Below are 22277 nucleotides of genomic sequence, written 5' to 3'. Positions count from 1 at the left end.
AAAGAAATTTATTTTTATTTCAAAAGTGTTATTCTCATCAATTTTGATTTTATGCATAGAAAGATGCATAAAAAATTTTATTTTTATTTCAAAAGAGTTACTCTCATCAATTTTGATTTTATGCATAAAAAGATGCATAAAGAAATTTATTTTTATTTCAAAAGTGTTATTCTCATCAATTTTGATTTTATGCATAGAAAGATGTATAAAGGAATTTATTTTTATTTGAAAAGAGTTATTCTCATTAATTTTCTTTTTATGCATAGAAAGATGCATAAAGAAATTTATTTTTATTTCAAAAGTGTTATTCTCATTAATTTTGATTTTATGCATAGAAAGATGCATAAAGAGTTTTTTTTTCATTTCAAAAGAGTTATTCTCATTAAAATTGAATTTATGCATAAAAGATTTATTTTTATTTCAAAAGTGTTATTCTCCTTAAAATTGAATTTATGTATAAATGGATTTTTATAAAAGTGTTATTTCCCACTGAAGTTGTTCTTATGCATAAATAGATGCGTAAAGAATCTTTATATCACAAATAAGAATTCTCTTACATTCTATAAATAGATGCGATAAGATGTGATATGAATCAGATAGATGAGAATAAATAGAGAATGGATGTGATGAGAATAGAAGTGATGAGAATGAGAGGTAAATAGATGTGATGATATGTGATGCGAATCAGATAGATGGAAATGAATGGATGGATGGATGCGATGAGAATAGGAAGGACGAGAATGTGAGGTGAATAGATGTGATGAGATGTAATGCAAATCAGATAGATGGGAAAGAATGGATGGATGGATGTGATGAGAATAGAAGTGATAAGAATGAGAGGTAAATAGATGTGATGATATGTGATGCGAATCAGATAGATGGGAATGAATGGATGGATGGATGCGATGAGAATAGGAGTGACGAGAATGTGAGGTGAATAGATGTGATGAGATGTAATGCGAATCAGATAGATGGGAATGAATGGATGGATGGATGTGATGCCATCCTCTCTAGCTTTGGGATGGGATACACCTGGTTATTGATGCTATTGATGAGTAATCAAGGATTAAAGGTGTTAAGAGGCTTTCATAAGCATGGACAAGACTATGAGTTCTTGAGGTGTTTACATTGATGCAAGAACTTGTTGAATAGTAGTCCTTTCCTCATGTATTGGGCTCTCTTGAAGTACTTTTAAAAATGGAGTGTCATTGTTGCTTCATGGGAATTGTAAGCTTTGTCGAAGTCTTCTTTTCTTAAGGGGTAGGCCACCTTCTGAATAGCTTTTGGAATCCAAATATTCTGGGATGTTGGCAAAATGAAGGTTCATCACTTTGGTTTCAACACCATATTAGAGAATTTGGAAACATCCCAATTCCCATTTTGCAAGATTGTAAAAAGGTGACCATGGTGACACTTTTTATTAAGCTTTTATCAAAACTGCCTCATGTGACATATCATTAGAAAGAGCTTAAAGAGTAGGTTCTAAATGCACATTCTCTGAGAAGTTTTTAAGACACACCAAAAATTAGATTGAAAAGAAAATTTCCAATGTCTTGGGATTTTTCCGAAATTCTCCCGATATGGTCTTTTTTCCTTGTCTGCTCTGGTATTAGTGTTGGTAGAAATTGTTGATTGGCCAATGGATGTGCCTGGTGGATGATGAGGCTATAGACATATGTGTCCTATTCAACACCCAAATCCATGTGTTGCTCTCGTATAAAGACGATTTTGAATCCATCAAGAGGTAACCTGTGGTTTGGATTGATTTTTGTTGCGACGGGGCCTCCTAGGTTTTTTGATAGTAGGATGGCGATTGAGAACTAGTGGAGAAGCTTTAGGGACCCACCTGAAGGTAGGTTGCAACTTTCTTTACTTATGTCCTGGTAGTAGTTGGTTCTGTAGAGAGGTAGATGTAGATGTAGATCTTGAAGATGAAGAAACTTGTGGTGGTGAAGTGGATGTCAATGTGGAGGGAATGACACTAGATCATGTCGATGTTGAGACTTTGTCTTTGCAGCATTCAAATGCTTGTTGTTGTTGGTCTGTGGAGGTAATGTTCATGGAGTGTAAAAGTTTAGGGTTAGGATTTTTTGCCATTGAGACAATCCTTGTGGCCCAGTTGATTTTGCATTGAGCCGCTAACATCCAAGTCCATCCAAGAAATTCTTCTTCTTGTGAATCAGAAAAGATGTCATGCTGCCTTTGCCTTTAGCATTGGCTAAAAATGCAGCATCACCACCATTGTAGGTCTTCAGCCACATCTCCTCCTCAAGCAGCAACATAGCACTAAATTCTTCAAATGGTAGAGGTGGTACTCTAACCCGAGTGTTTAGTGTTTAGTGTTGTACCCAAGCCATCGTACCTTTGTGGAGAATTTGGATGCACCTCCGGGCTAGTTCCTCTCACTGGTCTTTGTAATCCTCATAATAGCCATTTAATCCCATATATTTTTGATCCATATGATAAATGCTTTAGCAGCTTCTCCTTCAACAAGCTTCTCAGCCAGCAAGCTGATTCCAAGTTTTGAATCTTGGTTTGATTCCAGGTTTGATATTGATATCTTAGTATGGCCGAGGCCTCCAAGATTCAAACCAAGTTTTGAATCTTGGTTTGATTCCAGGTTTGATATTGATATCTTAGTATGGCCGAGGCCTCCAATGCCTTAATTGTGTTGCTAATCAAAATAAGAATAAAATCAATTATGCTGATGAGACAATCCGGGCACAATGCGAGTTAGCATTATGTCTCTTCCATGCTTGAAGAAGTGTAGCATATGGTGGAAGTATGTTTGCACATTGTTGGGGTCAAAAGTTCCCATTGGTTTTGTGTCCATTCCCAAAATAGTTTTTAGAAGCTCATAAGATTCTAGAATGGTGTTGATTTTGGATTTCCAAAGAGTGTAGTTTGTCCCATCAAGCTTGCCTTCTAGGTGGATGAATGTGTAAGGTTGGTGGAGCAGCAGAGCGCCAAGGTAGAAGCCATCAATCCTAGTATTCTATACAAAGAAAGACTAGACTTATGTAATATTTTTGCCAAAAGAACCTAAGCTCTGATATACCAAATAAGAAAATAGCACAATGGAAAGAAATATAGCAAAACAAAGTGCAATAGACAATGCAATAGATAGACAATGGAGAGAATTAAAAATTTTAAGATAGGTGGTTCACAAAAATGAGCATGCTTTCTTGCACAAGAGAGAGAGAACCGAAGATAAAGAAGACAATGCAAGGCTTGGTTTGGGGACTAGCATTTAGCCAACCCTAATGAGGGTTAACTCCTCAATGGGAATCCCCTAGGGGCTCACTCCACCATCACTTGTGTCACTCAAGTGGAGATTTCCACAAGCTAGGTGAGGAGCAATGAGAGAAGGAGATATGGAGAGCTCAACTCCTACTCAATGCCTTCATGTGTGCAAGAGTGAAGGTGAGAGAAGGTGAGAGAGAGAGAAAGGAGAAGAATAAGAGGCAAGCAAAGAGTACATCACCTACATGCACACACACACAATCAAGCAAGAAAGCATGGATGCACACAAGCTTACCACCATAGCCACTTGAGAGTGAGAGAGATAAAGAGAGAGGGAAACTCAATTGTCATAACAGGATTGTCCATTTTCATATTTCATAAGTCACTTATATACATGAGCTCTATTTTTACAATGGCCGGTTGCCCATTGAACAATTAGGGACCCAAAATTGGTTCTTCTAGCTCTATGTACACCTAGGCTTATGCTCATGGCCAGCATTACACAAGTCATAAGCTCGGTCTTTCCATATATCTTTTACATGAGGCACTTAGCACAGTTTAGATAAAAATGAGTTACATGAAACGTAACCACGCTTAAAAATAATGTTAGCCAACCAGTGTGGTTAACATACCCTTCCCTAATTCAGGTTTGTCCTTGTATCTGGCAAGAAGAATTATCTGGCAAGAAGAATTAGTGGTAGTAGAGGGAGTAGGTGTCAACAACATCATACTTTTGGTAGTGGGGGGATCGATAAAAGGCCTTGTAGCTCGTCCAGAATGTCATCTCCATGATGTCTTGAAATTTTTGGAGATGCCAAGCGGACATCCACTGGATGTGGTCATAATATTTGAAGAGATGCTTAGGTAGGGCCTTTGTTGAGGTCGAAGTGAGGCCTTGAGCTCCTTCATGGTAATGGTGCCACTATGGAAATGCTTCTAGAAGGCTGATGATGAGGTTGAAGAAGTATACGGTGATCACCTCATCATATCAACCATTGAAAGCATACATTTTTGCGAGCATGCTTGCCTCTGTGCATGTGTTATGGGATGTAGGAGGGGCAAACAAGGGAAAGTTAAATTGGAGCTTGGGGTTCTCCTTTTTGCTTAGTGTGGAACAAGTCCCAGGCCCAACATCGGTGGATGGAGCAATAAGCTAGATTACTGTGGAGTGCTCGAGAGGCATTGCAATACTCCATCCAGATGTAGGGTTTGAGGAGGAATGGTTATCTCCAAGATGGCTGCTTGCCCATGAGTACGAATGTGTGCGGCCCAGCATCGAAGTGAGGCCGGATGTAACCTTCGCATTTTCGGTATGGATGCTGAACTTTCAGGTGTCATGGTTTGCATCACGGTAGGGCTAGAGGACATAGATGTCCTCTAGCCCTACCGTGACATAGATGTCCATGTGATCTATTGGCTTAGTGATGGGTGCTTGCTAGACATAGATGTCCATGTGACCTATTGGCTTAGTGATGGGTGCTTGCTAGAGTTGTCGGCTGAGTAGGATTTGAATGACCTGATCAAACTCCCTGCTCTGCAGTCCAAAAAAGATCATGCTAGTTGAGTGGATTGAGGGGGGATCCACCTCCTCATGCTTGTGTGGGGGTTGGGGTGGCATATAGTCTTCCTCTAGGGACCCATTACATGTAATAAATGCACATGGTAAATATGGCCACAACCTCATGGGAGCATTATGTGAATATGGCCACGTCCTCTCTTTCACAACCACCTTGCAGAACTTTTTCTAGCTCAATAATCTCTAATAGCATTTTTCTTATAGTTCTCTTATTTTCCACCATCTTATTGCTTGCTCAGTAGCCTCTAATAATATTAGGACTCTCTTCACTCAGTAGACTCATTGTGCTCATCTAGGCTTTTCTTAAATGCATGATGTCTTTTGAAGAGGAGACCATAATAGAGTGGACAATCAATGGTCTTAAGTTGAGCTGCTCTATCCCACTGAGAGGTGGGAGCGTTATTGTACGTTCACATTTCCTACAAACTCTTCTTACTCATGCTCATCGGCTTGGGAGCCTTAAAGCAGTTATTATAGAAGGAGTCCCACCAATGGAGGTGAAGGTATTGTCATATTGGGATAAAGAACGCAATGAGAATTACCTTCTTGATTCCACTATTGAGAGACACTGAGTAAAATGCTACATTGGTATGGGTGATGGGTGAGTTAGAACACCTCACTTAAGAGGGGGTGTTGAGATACATAATCTCGGTGTTTGTGTGTGCGGGAATGCACATCAAAGGTGCATGATATTGTATGGTGTCTGAGTGTTGCCTAAAAGAGTGAAAAAGAGTGTGCCACATGGGTGCACACATGTAATGTGAGATGAGCGCTATGTATACTAGTAGCCTCACATTATATGGTTGTTGATATATGCAATAGAGCTTGTGTTTAGTGTGCTACACTCTTTCTCTGTAGCAATGACTTTCTTGGTGTGGTTTAACCCACCATAGTTTATGCTTAATCTATGTTGCTGCATAACACCGTGATAAATCCTATATTAGGATTTTTAACATGGTATCAGAGCTAGGATGGGCTCTTGATCATAGTTTCATAATATGTACATTAGATTGTGGTTTGTTGATTAAACATATGTTATATTGTTAGCATTTTCCTATGAGAAAAGTTAAGCACACTCTACTATCATTAAGATTGCATTAGAGAGAGTTCATGAAGTTGCTCATGGAGATTGGAGTTGAAGATTTTCAACCATTTGAGAGAATAAAGGAAAACATTAGGGGTGAAATTTAGCCCAAAGGCTAATTTTCAAGGGTCTTCCAAAAGTTTTGGGCTATTTTAGACCCAAAAAAATGGTGACTTTTTTAATATATTAGCGCAAGGTAGCATTTTTGGGTAAATTTTAGAGGAAAAATAACCAAATCTACACTAAAAGTGAGCATATATCCCAAAAAATTTTAAACATTCACCAAATTTTAATACAGACTCTACCTTCTATCAAAGAAAGATTCACCAACCCATCTCTACTTTGATCATAGGATATGCTCCTTATTTTTTACCCTGGAAAGAGTATGAAGCTGCCAATGAAAGTTGCAAGGAGAGATTTGCAACATGGAGTGCTACCACAGAGGCTGGAGAAGAAATTTCAACAAAGATGGAGTCTTGGAAGCTGCCTCATCATCAAGGAAGGTGAAAATTGCAGCTGCAACATTGAAGATTGGTTTGTGTATTATATTGCCTTAATATTTCGGTCTTTGAGCATGGAAGAATGCTCTATGAAAGGGTTAGTATGTGAGGGATTAGAAAATTTGATGGCTCTTACATTGGGCAATGAGCATAAGAGGTGCAAGCTTGTCCAAGGAAGAGACAAGTAGTAATGGGTTGATTGCAGCTCATTTTGGAGCTCTTGAATAAGGGTGTTGCTCATTTGGTTTGCTCATACATGATGGGCAAAGTCAGTGGAAGCTAATGGGGCTGTCATAATGTTTGGCAACTAGGTATCTTATGTGAAACCACCTTGAAGAACCCTTAAAGATACATGCATGAATGAAGCATACACTTTGGAGCTCAATTGTTGCGAGCTCATCATGGCCATAATGGTGGTCACTATGGACCTCATGGAAGAGGTTAAGGAGGCAAAGTTATGTAGCATACAGAAGCTACAAATTGAGCTTAACAAGGAGCTCACAAAACATGTTGTAGTGAGAAGGACTACTAGACAACCAACAAAGAATTGGGCGTAGAGCAGCTCTCAAGGACCAGTGCAGTTTAGTCTCTCAACAATGGTTTGTGGCATGGACATAGAATTCACAGATGAGAGCTTTGAATGAAAGATCACTGTAGCCAAAAATGGTGGCTCCATGACAGATTTGGTTGAGACAAAGTGTTACAAATATGAAGAACTGCAAGTGGAGCTCATGTGTGAGGTTGTAGTGGCCACTGTGATGGTTACATTAAAATGTTGAAAGCTACACTGACAAAGATCAGAAACAGCAGAGTTAAAGGTGGAATTCGGAGTTCAAGTAGCCTAGATTGATGGATAAATACATATGATTTGGAATCGAGATCAAGCAGCAGAGAAGCTCATTGAAAGCTCACAAGAGGATAGCATGAAGACTCAAACTTGGTGAGTTGAAAGAATAAGAAATGTAGCCACATAACATAACAGTAGCAAAACTTATTAAAGCTATACAATGGAAAATTGAGGAGCAGCAAGGTAGCACAGAGATCAGAGGCATGGAGTATAAGGACACTATGGAATAGCAAGCTAGAAGCTTGCTCAGCAGCACATCAACTAAGGCAATTGGTGCAATGGATTACAGAATCTCAAGGTTTAGCAATGGAAATCTCAAAGAACAGAGAATCGCCATGGTAGCTTGAGATAGAAACTTTGCAAATGCAACATGTTCAATGAAGAAGAAGAGCTCGTGACTATGGAGCACCCTCCAGTAGCGCATTTAGTGTTGACAAAAAAGTTGGAAGTATGCACTTTATGGTATACACAGTGTATGGCGCTACGTGCAATGAGGATGCGCGGTGTAGACTTAGAAAGATGCACATCTGTCACGTAGAAGAGATACAAAGAAGCAGTTTTTTTCAATTATGCATAGCAAGAAAGTATACACTAAAAAACTTCATTATTGTATTAAAATAATTCAAAACCTTCATCAAGATAAGAGCACTTTCTCACACACAAAGTTTGTAAGCACCCTGAAATAGCGGGCATGTATCAGACTTATCGTCTTTACCAAAAAGAGAGCCATAGATTATCTTTTACGATGGGTTTTCTACCCGGGTGCGATCGACACGTGTTGTAATTTTTTTGTACTCACCTAAGTGCTAATGGGTAACCATATCCAAGCTCCAGAATCTTACAAGAGAAGTGTATTTACCCATGGTATGAGGGTTCCTTGCCTTAGCTCACCACCCAGAATCTCAAAATGGTTGTTTGTGGCATGTGCATTAGCGATGCACATGGGTTGGATCCCACCCAAACATTTATGTTCAAATTGGACTCAGTGGTTCCGCTGTGTGAGCAAGTGGGCTCAAAATGGACTTCGTGTCTAGGATGGTAGACACATGCACACACATTATTTGGTTAAACAATCAAATTTTTCATTTTGAGGGGGAGTGTTGAGAGACGTGTTGCATGAGCACAATGCTACATTGGCATGGGTGATGGGTGGGCTAGAACACCTTGCTTAAGAGGGGGTGTTGAAAGATATAATCTCGGTTTTTGTGTGTGTGGGAATGCACATCAAATGTGCATGCTATTGTATGGTGTGTGAGTGTTGACCAAAAAAGTGGAAAAGAGTGTGCCACATGGGTGCACACATGTAAAGTGAGATGAGAGCTATGTATACAAGTAGCCTCACATTGTACGATTGTTGACATGTAATAGAGCTTGTGTTGAGTGTGCTACTCTCTCTAGCAATGGCTTTCTTGGTGTGGTTCAACCCACCATAGTTTATGCTTAATATATGTTGCATAACACCATGATCAATCCCATATTAGGATTTTTAACATCCACAATGTCAAAGAAGTTTATGCTTCTTCTTCATGATGTATTAATGGCAACCTGATAATAATGATAGTTTGGATGGTATAGAAGAGACATGGCCTTCAATAGGGCATGCTAGTGCTAATGTTGTACAGGGTGAATTGTCCCTGTTATATTAATAATAAGAAATACAACACATCCTTCTTTAGAGGAAGTTTGGAAAAGAAAATTACACTTTGCCTTCAAGCTAAAGAAGGAAATCACAAAATAATATGCATTTCTTATTCTAGGGCTACTTATTGTGTGGACACTTATCCTTGTATATTTGATTATGTAATGCCGCACGATGTAACCATGACAAGGATAATGGTTCACGTTGGTGATCATCTTAATTTCATACAATCTAGAACATCTAAGGCTATGATAGAAAGAACAAAATAGCTTGTGTGGTGAACATGGTAAAAGTGGATAAAAATGTCGGTCCTCACACAGTGCAAATGACTGTGGCCAAGGAAATGCTCATGTCTTCCTTGTATAGCTCTACCAAGGAATGCCACTTTATATGTTCGAGTGTTGTAGTGTTGTCTTAAAGTGCCTATTAAAGTGGGTTAGATGACAAAGCGTCTTACAGGAGATCAGGTGATGGGCGGGTGAAACTATGTTCGAACACCTATGGAGTGGTTATATAAGAACACATATTAATTATAATTTACAATAAGAGTTAAGAGCTTATTATCTAAATGAGATTATCTAAATGGGACATAATTCTCTCTAGTGTTTGTATGCATAAATCAAAATTTAAGATCTACAAGTCTAGCTTTGAAATGATGCATCTTAAAACATTTTCATATGTGTACGTATATGAGCTTAAGGCTTTTGTAATCTCATCGAGCAAACGTAAATAATCACTTTCTCATCCACCACAATGAAAGATTGAATGCCACTATCCCCACTAATTTTGTTGGTGCACTTTGATCATACCTGTTGAAATATACAAGTGAATAGGGTGTGTGTGGGAACAAGCTCTTAGTAGCTAGAGGCTGTAAAAGAGAATCTATAAATGTGAGAGAACCTGTGAAAAGGTGAGAAGAATCTACTGGGAGAGAATAAAGGGTAGCATGAGAAGATTTAGGAAGTGTGGAGATATTCTGGGAGAGGTGGAGAGAATCAAGCAAAAGAGGTGAAGTGAATCAAGGAGAAATCAGTGGGATTAGATGCTTGGATGTAAACTCTATAAATTGAGGCATTGGCCTAATGAGAATTTAGGAAGTGTGGAGATATTCTGGGAGAGGTGGAGAGAATCAAGCAAAAGAGGTGGAGTGAATCAAGGAGAAATCAGTGGAATTAGATGCTTGGATGTAAACTCTATAAATTGAGGCATTGGCCTAATGAGAATTTGTTGGTTTTTTATTATTCATGCCTACATTAAGCTATTAGTTAATTACTCACTAATGAGAATTTGTTGGTTTTTTATTATCCATGCCTACATTAAGCTATTAGTTAATTACTCACTAATCACATCATCTTAATTATTATCTAATCACTTTGTTAATGATGTTGATTCTAGCATTTGATCCACCATAGCTCATCACATTGTTATAATTTTAATATGGTATCAGAGCCTAGTCTAGAATCCATCAAGTTTATGAGCCCATTATCTAGTTAATTAGAAAAAATCAAAATTTTAGTTATTTTTCAACTAACCTCTGCATCCCCAGCCAGTGGTGGAGGAGCTCCCTCTCCTTGTAGGCTCAACATTAGCCCAAACCCTTCCAGCCCAAGATAGCTAACTCAATGTGGTGCTCCAGCCAAGCTAATCAGAAGCGCAAACCGCCAAGAAACGGAGCCGATTTTTGCTGATTAGTGGGTGCCGTTTTTCTACAGCAAATCAGAGATTTCTACTTCACCCAATGCAATGGGTCTAATTCCTCTTAGCCCCGGGGGTTTTCAAGCATGCTCTACAAGCTGGTGAAGTCAGAATTTGATTTGATCAAGTCTACAATGAGATCCAAGCTCTTCATCAAATCTGCAGGTGACTTTGGTAAAACAGAGATTAAGCATTCAATGTTTGGTCAAATCTTATGTTTCTTGGCTTAATTCTCTACTAGACTAATTGCTATTGATGGCCATGAATGAGCTCATTTGAACTCTAAGGCCTCCGATCTTGGCTCCCCGCATACTCTATTTTCTGCACACAAAACAGAGGATTAATTTACTAATCAATGATTAATCAATACTAATCTCTGTATTTTGGTACAATTGAGGGTTCAAATTAACCATTAGGTATCTGATACAGATCCCTATAACTTTAGATTGCAATTCGGAGATGGTTTGATACTCCAACCATTCCGTACAAATTGGTTACCCTTGATTTAATGTAATTTTTGGTAAAATTATGCTGATAAATTTATGGTAATCATCATTTTGCATTTAACCCTTAGTTAATGCTTGCAAATCACACTCAAATTCAAGATTATTCATAGCCAGAGTTGCATTTGGGAATGTGCATAACAATGAATGCTATATGCATTATGTATTGGGCACATTACATCAGTGTAAAAATGGGATCAGACACTGCCCTTGTCCAGAATAAGGCAAGAGGTAAGACCTCCCGCATAGATTTGGGTTTGCATTGCATAATGACACAAGATAAACATCAAAAACCCAAAGGAACTATCAACAAAACATTTAAATATGTTGCTCACATGGAGCAAGAAGAACTGAGACGGACAAGCTCATGGCCCCAGCCATGAAAGAAGAAGAACATCTCTTTCCAAGAGGAAGATCCACACCAAGAAGAAAAGCTAGAGGAAGCATTGAAGGAAGACATGGACGCGTGAAGAGAAGCTGCCACAAGAAGACTGAAAGAAGAGGAAGACACAGATGCGTGAAGAGAAGCTGCCCCACAACAAGAAGACTGAAGACAAGAGAAGATGTGAGGCTCCAAAGAGTGAGGAGCCATGTGAAAATCTCTGAGAGAGAGAGAGAGAGAGAGAGAGAGAGAGAGAGAGAGAGAGAGAGAGAGAGAGAGAGAGAACCCCATAACCCAATGTAACCTGCCCCAACAAAGTAAGACCACCTCTGAGCCACCGATGATGTGGGCCATGTGGTAGATGTATGTGTGAGCACTTTAGTCAAGGTCGCGGGCGAGCACTTGTAGTAGCCTTGGACACATAGAGAGAGAGAGTGTGTCAAGGACTATGAGTTTAGGGACTTGAGGCACTGGTCGCAGAGTATCAAAGGACTATCAAGTAAGAGAGAAACTTCATATAGGGTCCAGGTGTGCTAAGATTGTTCACTTGAGGGGAGGTGTGCTAAGCACTGGTCTCGGACTATCGAGTAAGAGGGAAACTTGGTATAGGTTCCAGGTGTTCTAGGAGTATTCACTTGAGGGGAGGTGTTGAAATATATAAGTGAATAGGGTGTGTGCGGGAACAAGCTCTTAGCTAGAGGCTGTAAAAGAGAATCTGTAAATGTGAGAGAGCCTGTGAAAAGGTGAGAAGAATCTACTGGGAGAGAATAAAGGGTAGCATGAGAAGATTTAGGAAGTGTGGAGATATTCTGGGAGAGGTGGAGAGAATCAAGCAAAAGAGGTGGAGTGAATCAAGGAGAAATCAGTGGGATTAGATGCTTGGATGTAAACTCTATAAATTGAGGCATTGGCCTAATGAGAATTTGTTGATTTTTTATTATCCATGCCTACATTAAGCTATTAGTTAATTACTCACTAATCACATCTTAATTATTATCTAATCACTTTGTTAATGATGTTGATTCTAGCATTTGATCCACCATAGCTCATCACATTGCTGTAATTTTAACAATACCTTGATTAAGACTTTTGTGAGCTTATTGAGCAAAGTTAAATAATCACCTGCTCATCTACAATGAAAGCTTGGATGCCATGGCCCACTACCACCAATTTTGTTGGTGCACTTGGCCTTCCAACTCATGAGAGTTGGTTTTATGGGTCTAGAACTCACAGGGGTGTTGTGGGACACATTGGTGATCCCTCGGTGATCCCTTTGAGCCTTAAGATTGATTGGTGGTGCAAGGGAGTTGATGCATAGTTCTCTTGGGTATTTGGAACCATGGGTAATAACTCTTCTTATATGAAAGTGGAAATGGGTAGGGCCACCTTACACCTAGACTTGGTATTTCCTATTATTTCTTGATGTCTAGGGGATCTTCCAACTTCTTTGGGGGTGGTGCTAGGCCTACCACCACCACACATTAGCTTGGTATTGCCTATTGCTTCGTGGTGTCCATGGGATTTTTTTACTTCTTTGGGTGTGGCAATGACACATGAATAGAGGCCACGTGGTAGGATAGCCATTACTCTCCACTCCTACTTACATTTTGGGAATAGCATCAAAGGTAGGACTTTTGGTCTCCACTTCATCTTAGGTTTGGTGCTTAATGGAGCCTTTAATGTGGTTACAATAGCTTGTGTGGAATGGGTTTCCTTCTCATAGAAGCCATAATATTTAGGCAACTTTATGAAGATACAATGAAGTGTTGCTACTAGGGTGGAGCTAGGTTTCCAAGTCATCACTTGGAAATTGACGGCATGGATCTCGAGACCCAAATGGAAGGGTTCCCTTTATAAAAGCCTTAACCTTATAACAATGATGGTACTCCTAGAAGTAACATTTAAATATAGGTTTCTTAAGCAAGAGTATATATCTTGTAACATCATCAAGATATTGAAATATTTAATCATTTTAAAACTTATTTAAAAAGATAACAACTTTTACTTTAGTCCCTCCCATGGACTTTAACACACTTTGGATTGGAGCTAACATTTTAGATTAAAGGATTTTGTATTTCATTAATTGGACTTTGGAGACATCATTGGTGTAATTCCAAAGGATCATTCATAAATTTAATTCACATGAAGATCTCCATGTTTAAGACTTTGACTTTGATTGTTTAAGGCTCTTTGAAAGCCTTGGTCTCCAAACTTTAAATTTATTTAAATGTCTTCAAGAAGAGGACAATTAGCACATCTTTGATAGGAATTAATGATTAGATATGACAACTCCTTAGTATCACCATTTCTAGAAACAAAAGAAATGTTATTTGAATCCATGGCTAGGAATTTGGTGTCATTCTTAAAACTGGTACTACATGGATTGACCCCTACATAGGTTTAAGGGAGGTGTACTAGCCCTTGGTGGTTATATGTCAAGATGCTCCACTATCAACAATCCATGAGCCAAGGCTTCAAAGTGACATTCTTCCCATCATGCTTCCTTTACTCTACACAATTTAACCACATGACCAAGCATGTCACAGTAGAAATGCTTTGCCTTGGATCTCTAATTCTTTTCAGAAGTGTTGGGACTATTGGAGCCCTTTCCCTTTCCCTTATCTTTTTTTGCATTTATGGAGAATTCAACATCACTACTATATTTGGATTTGAAACTTATCTCCTCCTCCACCAACATTATGCCAAACTCCTCAAAAATAAGAGACAAGTGTTAACCTATGACGGACAATGAGACGTACTATGTTTTACATCATGTAATTAGTTTAACTATTCTGAGTCATGGGCCGGGCTTGTCGGCACCATATATGCAAAGGATAAAGGGATTGGGTGATCGCCGATGAGAGACGCACCTTGAATATCAATAGGATAAGGGTTAGGATCGATCGGCCATGTATGGGCGCCCATGTGTGAACGGCCAAGTCACCTATAAGTGTCAAATGTAACCCTAAAACCCTCATTCTCATGTGTTGAATACAAGAGTGCTCTTGCCTTATCCTCTTGGTTTCCTTCTCCTGCGTGTGTGTGTGAGAGAGAGAGAGAGAGAGAGAGAGAGAGAGTGAGAGAGCGATCGAGCACTGTGTAGCGGCACGGCGACGACGGCGGCTCCTCCTTCATCACTACTGCGACGCGGGAATCCTTCACGGCGGCGGTTAGAGCGGTGAGTGACACACCATTGCATTCTATTTGAGCTTGCTTTCCTGGTTGTATGCTTGCAGCCATTCGTGGCTCGCATACGGTGCTCGGCAAGTCCCCAGCTACGACCTGTGCGGTAAAAGCGCACATTTTTTGCGCCGCCGGGGAGATGCCCTGCACCAAGCTCCAGTTTGCAGCTCGGGCTGCTGTGTGAAGTGAAATTTACACTGCAGGAAAGGTGAATGTGTGTTTGTTGTTGAGGTGTTTTCGTGTTCTGCAATCTGTTTCTGCAATTTGTCTTCTGCGTTTCTGTTTCTTTTGTTATTTTTTTGGTGTGGACGTGCGTTCGGTTCTTTGGTTTTCTACGTGTGGGGGGGATTTGTGAATCCACAGGCCTGCGCTGTGTGCAAACTGCGCCGCGGCAAAGTCTGAACCCTAGAAAGAAACCCTAGAAAACTTATCCCAAACCAAAAAAAAGGAAAAATTAATTTTGAAAAAAAAATATAAAAATAAAAATAAAAAACTAATTTTTTTTAAAAGAAAAAAAACCAAACGTGTGAAGAGGAAAGATTTTTTATTTGAAGAAAAAATTTTTGAAAAGAAAAACCTCCTATTGACCCGACCCGACCCCGGCCTCGGTCTCGGTCTCGGTCTCGATCTTTTGATATATATATATATAAGAGAGTGAGCCTCCATAGCTTTCTTTCAAGTGAGAGCTTATGGGAAGTTGTGCCCTATATGTAGCCCACCCCCCAAGGAGTGAAGTGAGCATGTGGGATAAAGCCTTCACCCTTTCCTCCACAAGCCAATAGGCCTACACCCCTTCCCCCACAAGGAAACAGACTGTTTTGATGAGGACCACAGGAGCTCTGGATAGGCGAACACGGTGCTGTAAAGCATGCTAGGACCCTTTAAACGATACGCTCATTTCGAGCTATCACACGCCCTAGTTCAGATTCGATCATAAGTAAGGGGGTTAGAAACGAGTTAAAAACAATACAAAAACAAGTAAAAACGGGGTGTAAAACACCTAAGAAACCACTTGTGTGGGCTTCAAAGGTAGTCACCAACGCCCGTAGGGTACCCACGTCACATGCATCTATGCTCTGGTCGGGTACTAGAGCCTGAGCCACTAGAAAGCGTTTCAGTTTATGCAGGCTCATACCATCCCTCCACGTTGGCATCTTGGCCTTCGGCTGGAACCCAAGGGAGTATAACCCAAGATCCACGAATAGTGGATAGTGACTCGTCCTCTCACTCAGAAGCCATGGAAGGGCACCCTACCAAGAATCCTGAGGAGACAAGCCAAAACATGCCAGTTTGGGCCCCACAACCCGGATCTAGCATGTTTAGTCGTCTAATAGAGACCTTTAGTAGAGCTACACGCTCTGAACATGCGACAAGCGAAGTAAATGAAGAAGGAGGGGTAGTGGATTCGCCATTCACATCTCATGTAGACCTTACCCTCCCAAAGAGTGTCCATGTGGATATTCTACCCACTTCGTTTAATGAGGGCCCTACTGAGCTACCACCTTCCAACGCGCCTCCTAAAGTAGAGGTCCCTAGAAGCCAATCCATAAGAAGTGACATTACGTCCACTTCAAGAGAACCGTTTGGCACACCAAGTCTGGATGGGAAATTTCTCAATGAAAATTGGGAATATGATCTACACACAGAGACTCTAACTGACCTATACACGGGCTACACATACCATGTAGGTTGGTTAGAAGTCCTACGATCTACATCTAGCGCCACTAATCTAGAGGAGCAACAACAAATGATATGTGAGGTTATTCATAGAATTATCCAAATTGAGAGGCAAAATAGGGGAGTGAACTTAGGTTCCACTGGCCCTATGAGATTTTTGGATATAGGCAAGGCCAAACAACCAACCCTATCACAATTGGAGACTCCCTCGGTGAGTCCCATAGACCCTTCGTATGTTGTTTCGCCTAGAGTCTCAATGTAGGTTGAGCCCACGAGCAGTAACTTTAGCTTTCCAACCTTGGCTCAACTTTCCATTAGGGAATCTACAATGCCTACTCCAATGATAAACATGACGGAAGGCACACCTGTTACCACTATAGTTAGTACGACGCCGCTACCTAGTGGAACAGTACCTACAACAGTGCGTGCCAGTGCCTATCGACCATATGTACCTATCGCTACTCATGCTCATGTAGCTCCTATGCCTCTTAGTATGCCAATGGCGTATGCTCCACCACCGCCTTATCACAACCCTTATCCAAGAGGAGCTAGGCCTAGTCACATATCATATCCTACGTCATTTGCCAACATACCCAGACCAACGCCAACTCCTATCAGCCAGGCTATCCCAGAAGTGCCTCCACCAGCTATGCCTGCTCACCTAGGGGATCTCGCAGCGTTTGCTCAGACGATCGGACGATCTATTGCGGAAAACATGCGGGGCATGCCTGAGAGAGAACCTAGAAGCAAGGCAGTACAAGTGGCTAAGCTCACTCAGAACTTCAGTGGTAACGAGGATGTTAGGAAGCACATTGAAGTCTTTGAACACGTGTGTGATTCCTTGGAAGAGCACAATGAGCTGCATAAGTGTAAAGCTTTAGGCTTAACTTTGAGTGGGAAGGCCAGAGATTGGTATCGAACCTTAAGGGTTGAAGAGCGTACTCACTACCCCACTCTCAAGAGATTGTTCTTGAAAGAATACATACGTGAGGGTGTGCTTTGGGGAGTAGCATCTCAACTCCAAAAAGCTGGTGAATGCGAGGAAGGGGAGTCAGTGAGAGACTTTATAAGTCGATTGAAGCATCTAAATTCTCGCTGCACTCCCGATGAGCGCTTCAATAATAACCAACTGCTCGATAGATTCATCCGAGGATTGCGCCACGAGGACATATACAATGGCCTAGTCATTAGAGGTCTTACAACATGGGAAGCAGTCACTGCCAATGCAATCCAGTTGGAAGACAACTTGATGATTTGCAGGTAAAAAGGTGTCTTCGGAGACAAAATCCGTTAGTTCGCAAGTATTTGGGCACGAGCCAATGACGGTGAAACCTATTGCCAAGGAGCCCAAGATATCTGAAATATCTGTGACCGACCTTACTAAGGCTCTCCAAGAATACTTTAGGGGTAATCGAGTTCCTCAGAATAGCCATATGTACCCAAGGAGAGAGCAACAATGGTGTTCGGTTTGCTTAGAACCACATAGCACAAGTGAATGTCCTACATTCAGAGTCAAATTCAATGGGAATTGCAATGCATGTGGTAAGTATGGCCATCAATCTAAGGATTACCTAGTACTTAAGTGTATGTTAGCAAATCAGGCACCCCTAGCCTGGTCAAACACACCTCAAGTACCCGCGCTGATGCCTGCACCACCTGTTGAGCAACCGTCACAGCACATTGTTCCCCAAGGAACCCGAATGTGAAAAGATGCAGGGGGGAAGAGAGCTTGAGCTCTTGCAAGCACACACACACACTCACAAAACCCTAATAGAGAACACACAAGGTGAGAGGCTGAAAATCTTCTTCTTCTCTACTCAACACTCAACACACCATATACAACAATAAGAGTACACACAATATGAAAGGTACTCAACCAATACATACACGGGTTCTCTATAGTGTGAACCCGACTAAATGAGCTGGCGCTATAACTATGCCAGTCTCTAGAGTGGCTGTCACACAGCCTGTCATCCCACTGGCCGCATATCTCCCATGATCTCACCAACCATGCCAGTGGTGTAAGTGTGGGGCCTATCCCCCAGGCGGGTCATCAGTGGCCACCGCCTCACTAGACGAGCTCGATATCTCAACACTCCCCCTCGAGCTCAACTCCATCTCATGTACACCAAGCGAAGCCCTGAATCTGCGGAGCTTCTCTGTACCCAATGCTTTGGTGAAGATGTCAGCTACCTGATCCTCTGTGCTGACATAAACAAGGTCAAGGTCTCCTGCCAAGACCCTCTCTCTGACGAAGTGGTAGTGGACCTCTATGTGCTTCGTACGAGCATGAAAGACTGGGTTCCTGGCCAACTGTATACTGCTAATGTTGTCACAGAAAATGACAACTTGTCTATCCACTGATAGACCCAAATCTGCAAGTAGCTTTCTCAACCAAGCTACCTCACATGCTGCCATAGCAGCTCCTCTGTACTCGGCCTCTGTACTCGATAGAGCAACCGTAGGCTGCTTCTTGCTGCTCCAAGTCACAGCAGCACTCCCCAAAGAAAACATGAATCCACTGGTAGATCTTCTGTCTGAGATACTACCAGCCCAATCTGCATCTGTGTACCCATGTACACATATCTCTGTCCCAGTCTCATAGAATAGTCCACAATGTAAAGTAGACTTCACATACCTCAGTATGCGTCTCACAGCATCCAAATGCGGTTTCCGTGGAACCTGCATAAACTGACTCACCAACCCAACAGCATAGCTCAAATCTGGTCTGGTGATCGTCATGTAGATCAAACTTCCTACTATGCTCCTGTACATAGTAGGATCCTCCAAGATCTCTCCTGAATCTACACTCAACTTGCCATTCTGATCCAATGGCACAGAAATAGGCTTACAGCCTGTCATACCATACTTGGACAACATGTCCAAGCCATACTGTCTCTGCAGTAATCCAATACCATGTGGTGACCTAATCACCTCAATGCCCAAGAAATATCTGAGCTCCCCCAGATCCTTCATCTCAAACTTCTGTCTTAGCAAGATCTTTACATCAAAGATCTCTGCATCATGGTCCCCCGTAATGATCAAGTCATCTACATAGATGACAACAAGCACAACCCCTCTATCACCATGTCTCACATACAATGAGAAATCTGCATTGGCTACATGAAAGCCAATAGTGACAAGATATTCAGAAATCTTGTCAGACCATGCCCTTGGTGCTTGCTTTAAGCCATACAAGGCTTTCTTCAACCTGCAAACATGCTCGGGGTGACCCACATCCTCATAACCAGGTGGCTGCAACATATACACCTCTTCTTGCAAATCCCCATGCAAGAATGCATTCTTTACATCCATCTGATGTAAAGACCATTGCTTTGACGCAGCCACTGCTATCACAACTCTCACCGTTGCCATCTTGGCAACTGGGCTGAAAGTTTCCTCATAATCAATCCCATATGTCTGTGCATATCCTTTGGCTACCAATCTAGCCTTGTACCTGTTTATGCTTCCATCACTGTTATGTTTTACTTTGTACACCCACTTGCATCCAATAGCTTTCTTGCCTTCAGGCAATTGCACTAAATCCCAAGTTTCATTTCCATATAGTGCATCCATCTCCTCATCCATAGCTTTCTCCCAACACACATTTCCAACAGCCTCATCAATGCATGTGGGCTCAACAACCTGCACAACCTTTGCCATATATGCATAGTGATGTGCCACATAACCATCATATGTAAATCTCTGCACAGGGTTCTTCACTCTCCCTGATCTTCGCAGCTTTTCATTCATGGCTTCCATAGCCTTCTTTACACCAGGTGTTCTCATAGCTGGGATCCCAAGCTCCTCATCAAGGCTCATGTCTGAGCCACTAGACTCTACATCAACATGAGAATGCCCTGCAGAAATGTCAGGCATACCAAGGGGCTCAACCACTTTCTCTTTTCCTTTACGTGATGTAGTAATCACATTTGCAGGACTGGTATTATGACGCAGCCTGCCACTCCATGGTCTATCAACAGACCCACTAGATGAGGACTCTCCTAGTCCACTCAAAGACTGTGATTGCTGACCTGCATTCTGTGCAACCACACTTCCACTCACATCAGCCCCAACAGCTTCTTTTTCAGCAGCATACCAGCTGCTCATCTCATCAAATACAACATCCCTGCTTACCCTCAACTCACGTGTAGCAGGGTTATAACACCTGTATCCCTTTTGCTCAAGGGAATATCCAATAAACACACATTTTCAGCTTTTGGATCCAGCTTAGTTCTCAGCTCATCTGGCACATGCACATATGCAATGCATCCAAAGACTTTCAGATGAGACAAATCAGGTTTTCTGCCAGTAAACCTCTCCTCTGGAGTTACATCATGTATGGCTGCAGTTGGAGTCCTGTTCATGATGTATACTGCTGTAGAAACAGCCTCAGCCCAATAGCAATGCGGCATATTCTTCTCTTCCATCAATGCTCGCGCAATCTCAGCAATGTGCCTGTTTTTCCGCTCAGCAACTCCATTTTGCTGCGGAGTGTATCTGCATGTGAACTGTCTCCGAATACCATTCTTCTCCAAAAATTCAGAGAACTCATTGGAGAAGTACTCTCCCCCTCCATCTGACCTTAGGCACTTTACATATTTCCCTGTTTGCTTTTCAACCAAAACTCTGAAATTCTGAAAGTGAGTGAACACCTCACTCTTCTCCTTCATGAAATATACCCACACTTTTCTTGTGTGGTCATCAATGAAAGTGACATAGTACCTGCAGCCTCCCATAGACACGGTCTTCGTAGGACCCCATACATCTGAATGCACAACATCTAGTGCATTTCTGCTCACATATCTGTTACGTGGAAACACATGCTTTGTTTGCTTCCCAAATTGGCATGCTTCACATATTTTCTGCATACCTTCCACTTTAAATTTTGGCAGCCCTGTCACAATTCCTTTTGTCTGCATAGACTTCAATCTCTGCACATTTACATGTCCAATTCTTTTATGCCATATGTCTGTGTCTGCAACAACTCCTGAACCATTTGCAAACATCGCAGCACTCATTTCAGGCATGTCTACATTCAACGTAAACATTCTGCCCACTCTGTTGCCTTTTGCAACCAACCTGCACTTGTCTTTGAAATCTTCAACATAACATCCATCAGGGTTAAACCAAACCTGCAAACCCTGCTCAATCATCTGGCCAACTGAAACCAGATTCTTTGTTATGTTCGGTACATGAAGTACATCTGCAAGGTACTTCACTTTGCCATCCTGCATAGACAATGGCACATCTCCAATGTGGGCAATTGGATGAGCAGTGTCATCCCCTGTTTCCACAAAACCTGGTCTTTCCGGGTTTTTCATCTCCTTGAACCACTCCCCATGACTCGTCATGTGGTTCGAAGCGCCTGAATCCACATACCATACATTATCTTTTTGTGCTGCATCAACATTTTCAGACATGGCATTCACGACATGCTGCATGACAAACAACCTTTCATTATCCTCATTATTTCTGCTTGAGGATGCATAGTTGTTTTGCTGCACTTTCCCATTTTGCATGTCAGCCTGCTTCTTATAACATTCTGACTGCACATGTCCAGGCTTACCACAATAATAGCATTCACGTGCATCATTATATTGCCTTTGCCAATTTCCACGGCCTCTTTGACTCCCCCTGCCTCTGAATTTGCCTCTTCCACCTGCGTGTTGTTGTTGTTGTTGTTGATTCTGGGACTGTTGTTGTTGCTGCTGCTGCTGGCCATAATTCTGATTACCTGTTCCGCCACCTCCTTGACCGCGTCCACGGCCTCCTCTACCTCGTCCTCTTCCTGAACTCGTGTAGAAGGCCTGTTGCTCTGAACTGTTTTTGCTTTGTGAAGACTGTTGGTCTTCACCCAAGTTCTTCTCTTCGATAATCAGCATAGACACCAAATCTGTAAAGTTGGGAATGTTTTCCCGAGTCTGAATAGACGTCTTAAACGCCTT

Source organism: Cibotium barometz, chromosome 12, assembly GCF_041138505.1.
Source record: "Cibotium barometz isolate CiBa-2024 chromosome 12, ASM4113850v1, whole genome shotgun sequence".
Classification (NCBI taxonomy): Eukaryota; Viridiplantae; Streptophyta; class Polypodiopsida; order Cyatheales; family Cibotiaceae; genus Cibotium; species Cibotium barometz.
This window is presented reverse-complemented; position numbering follows the sequence as displayed.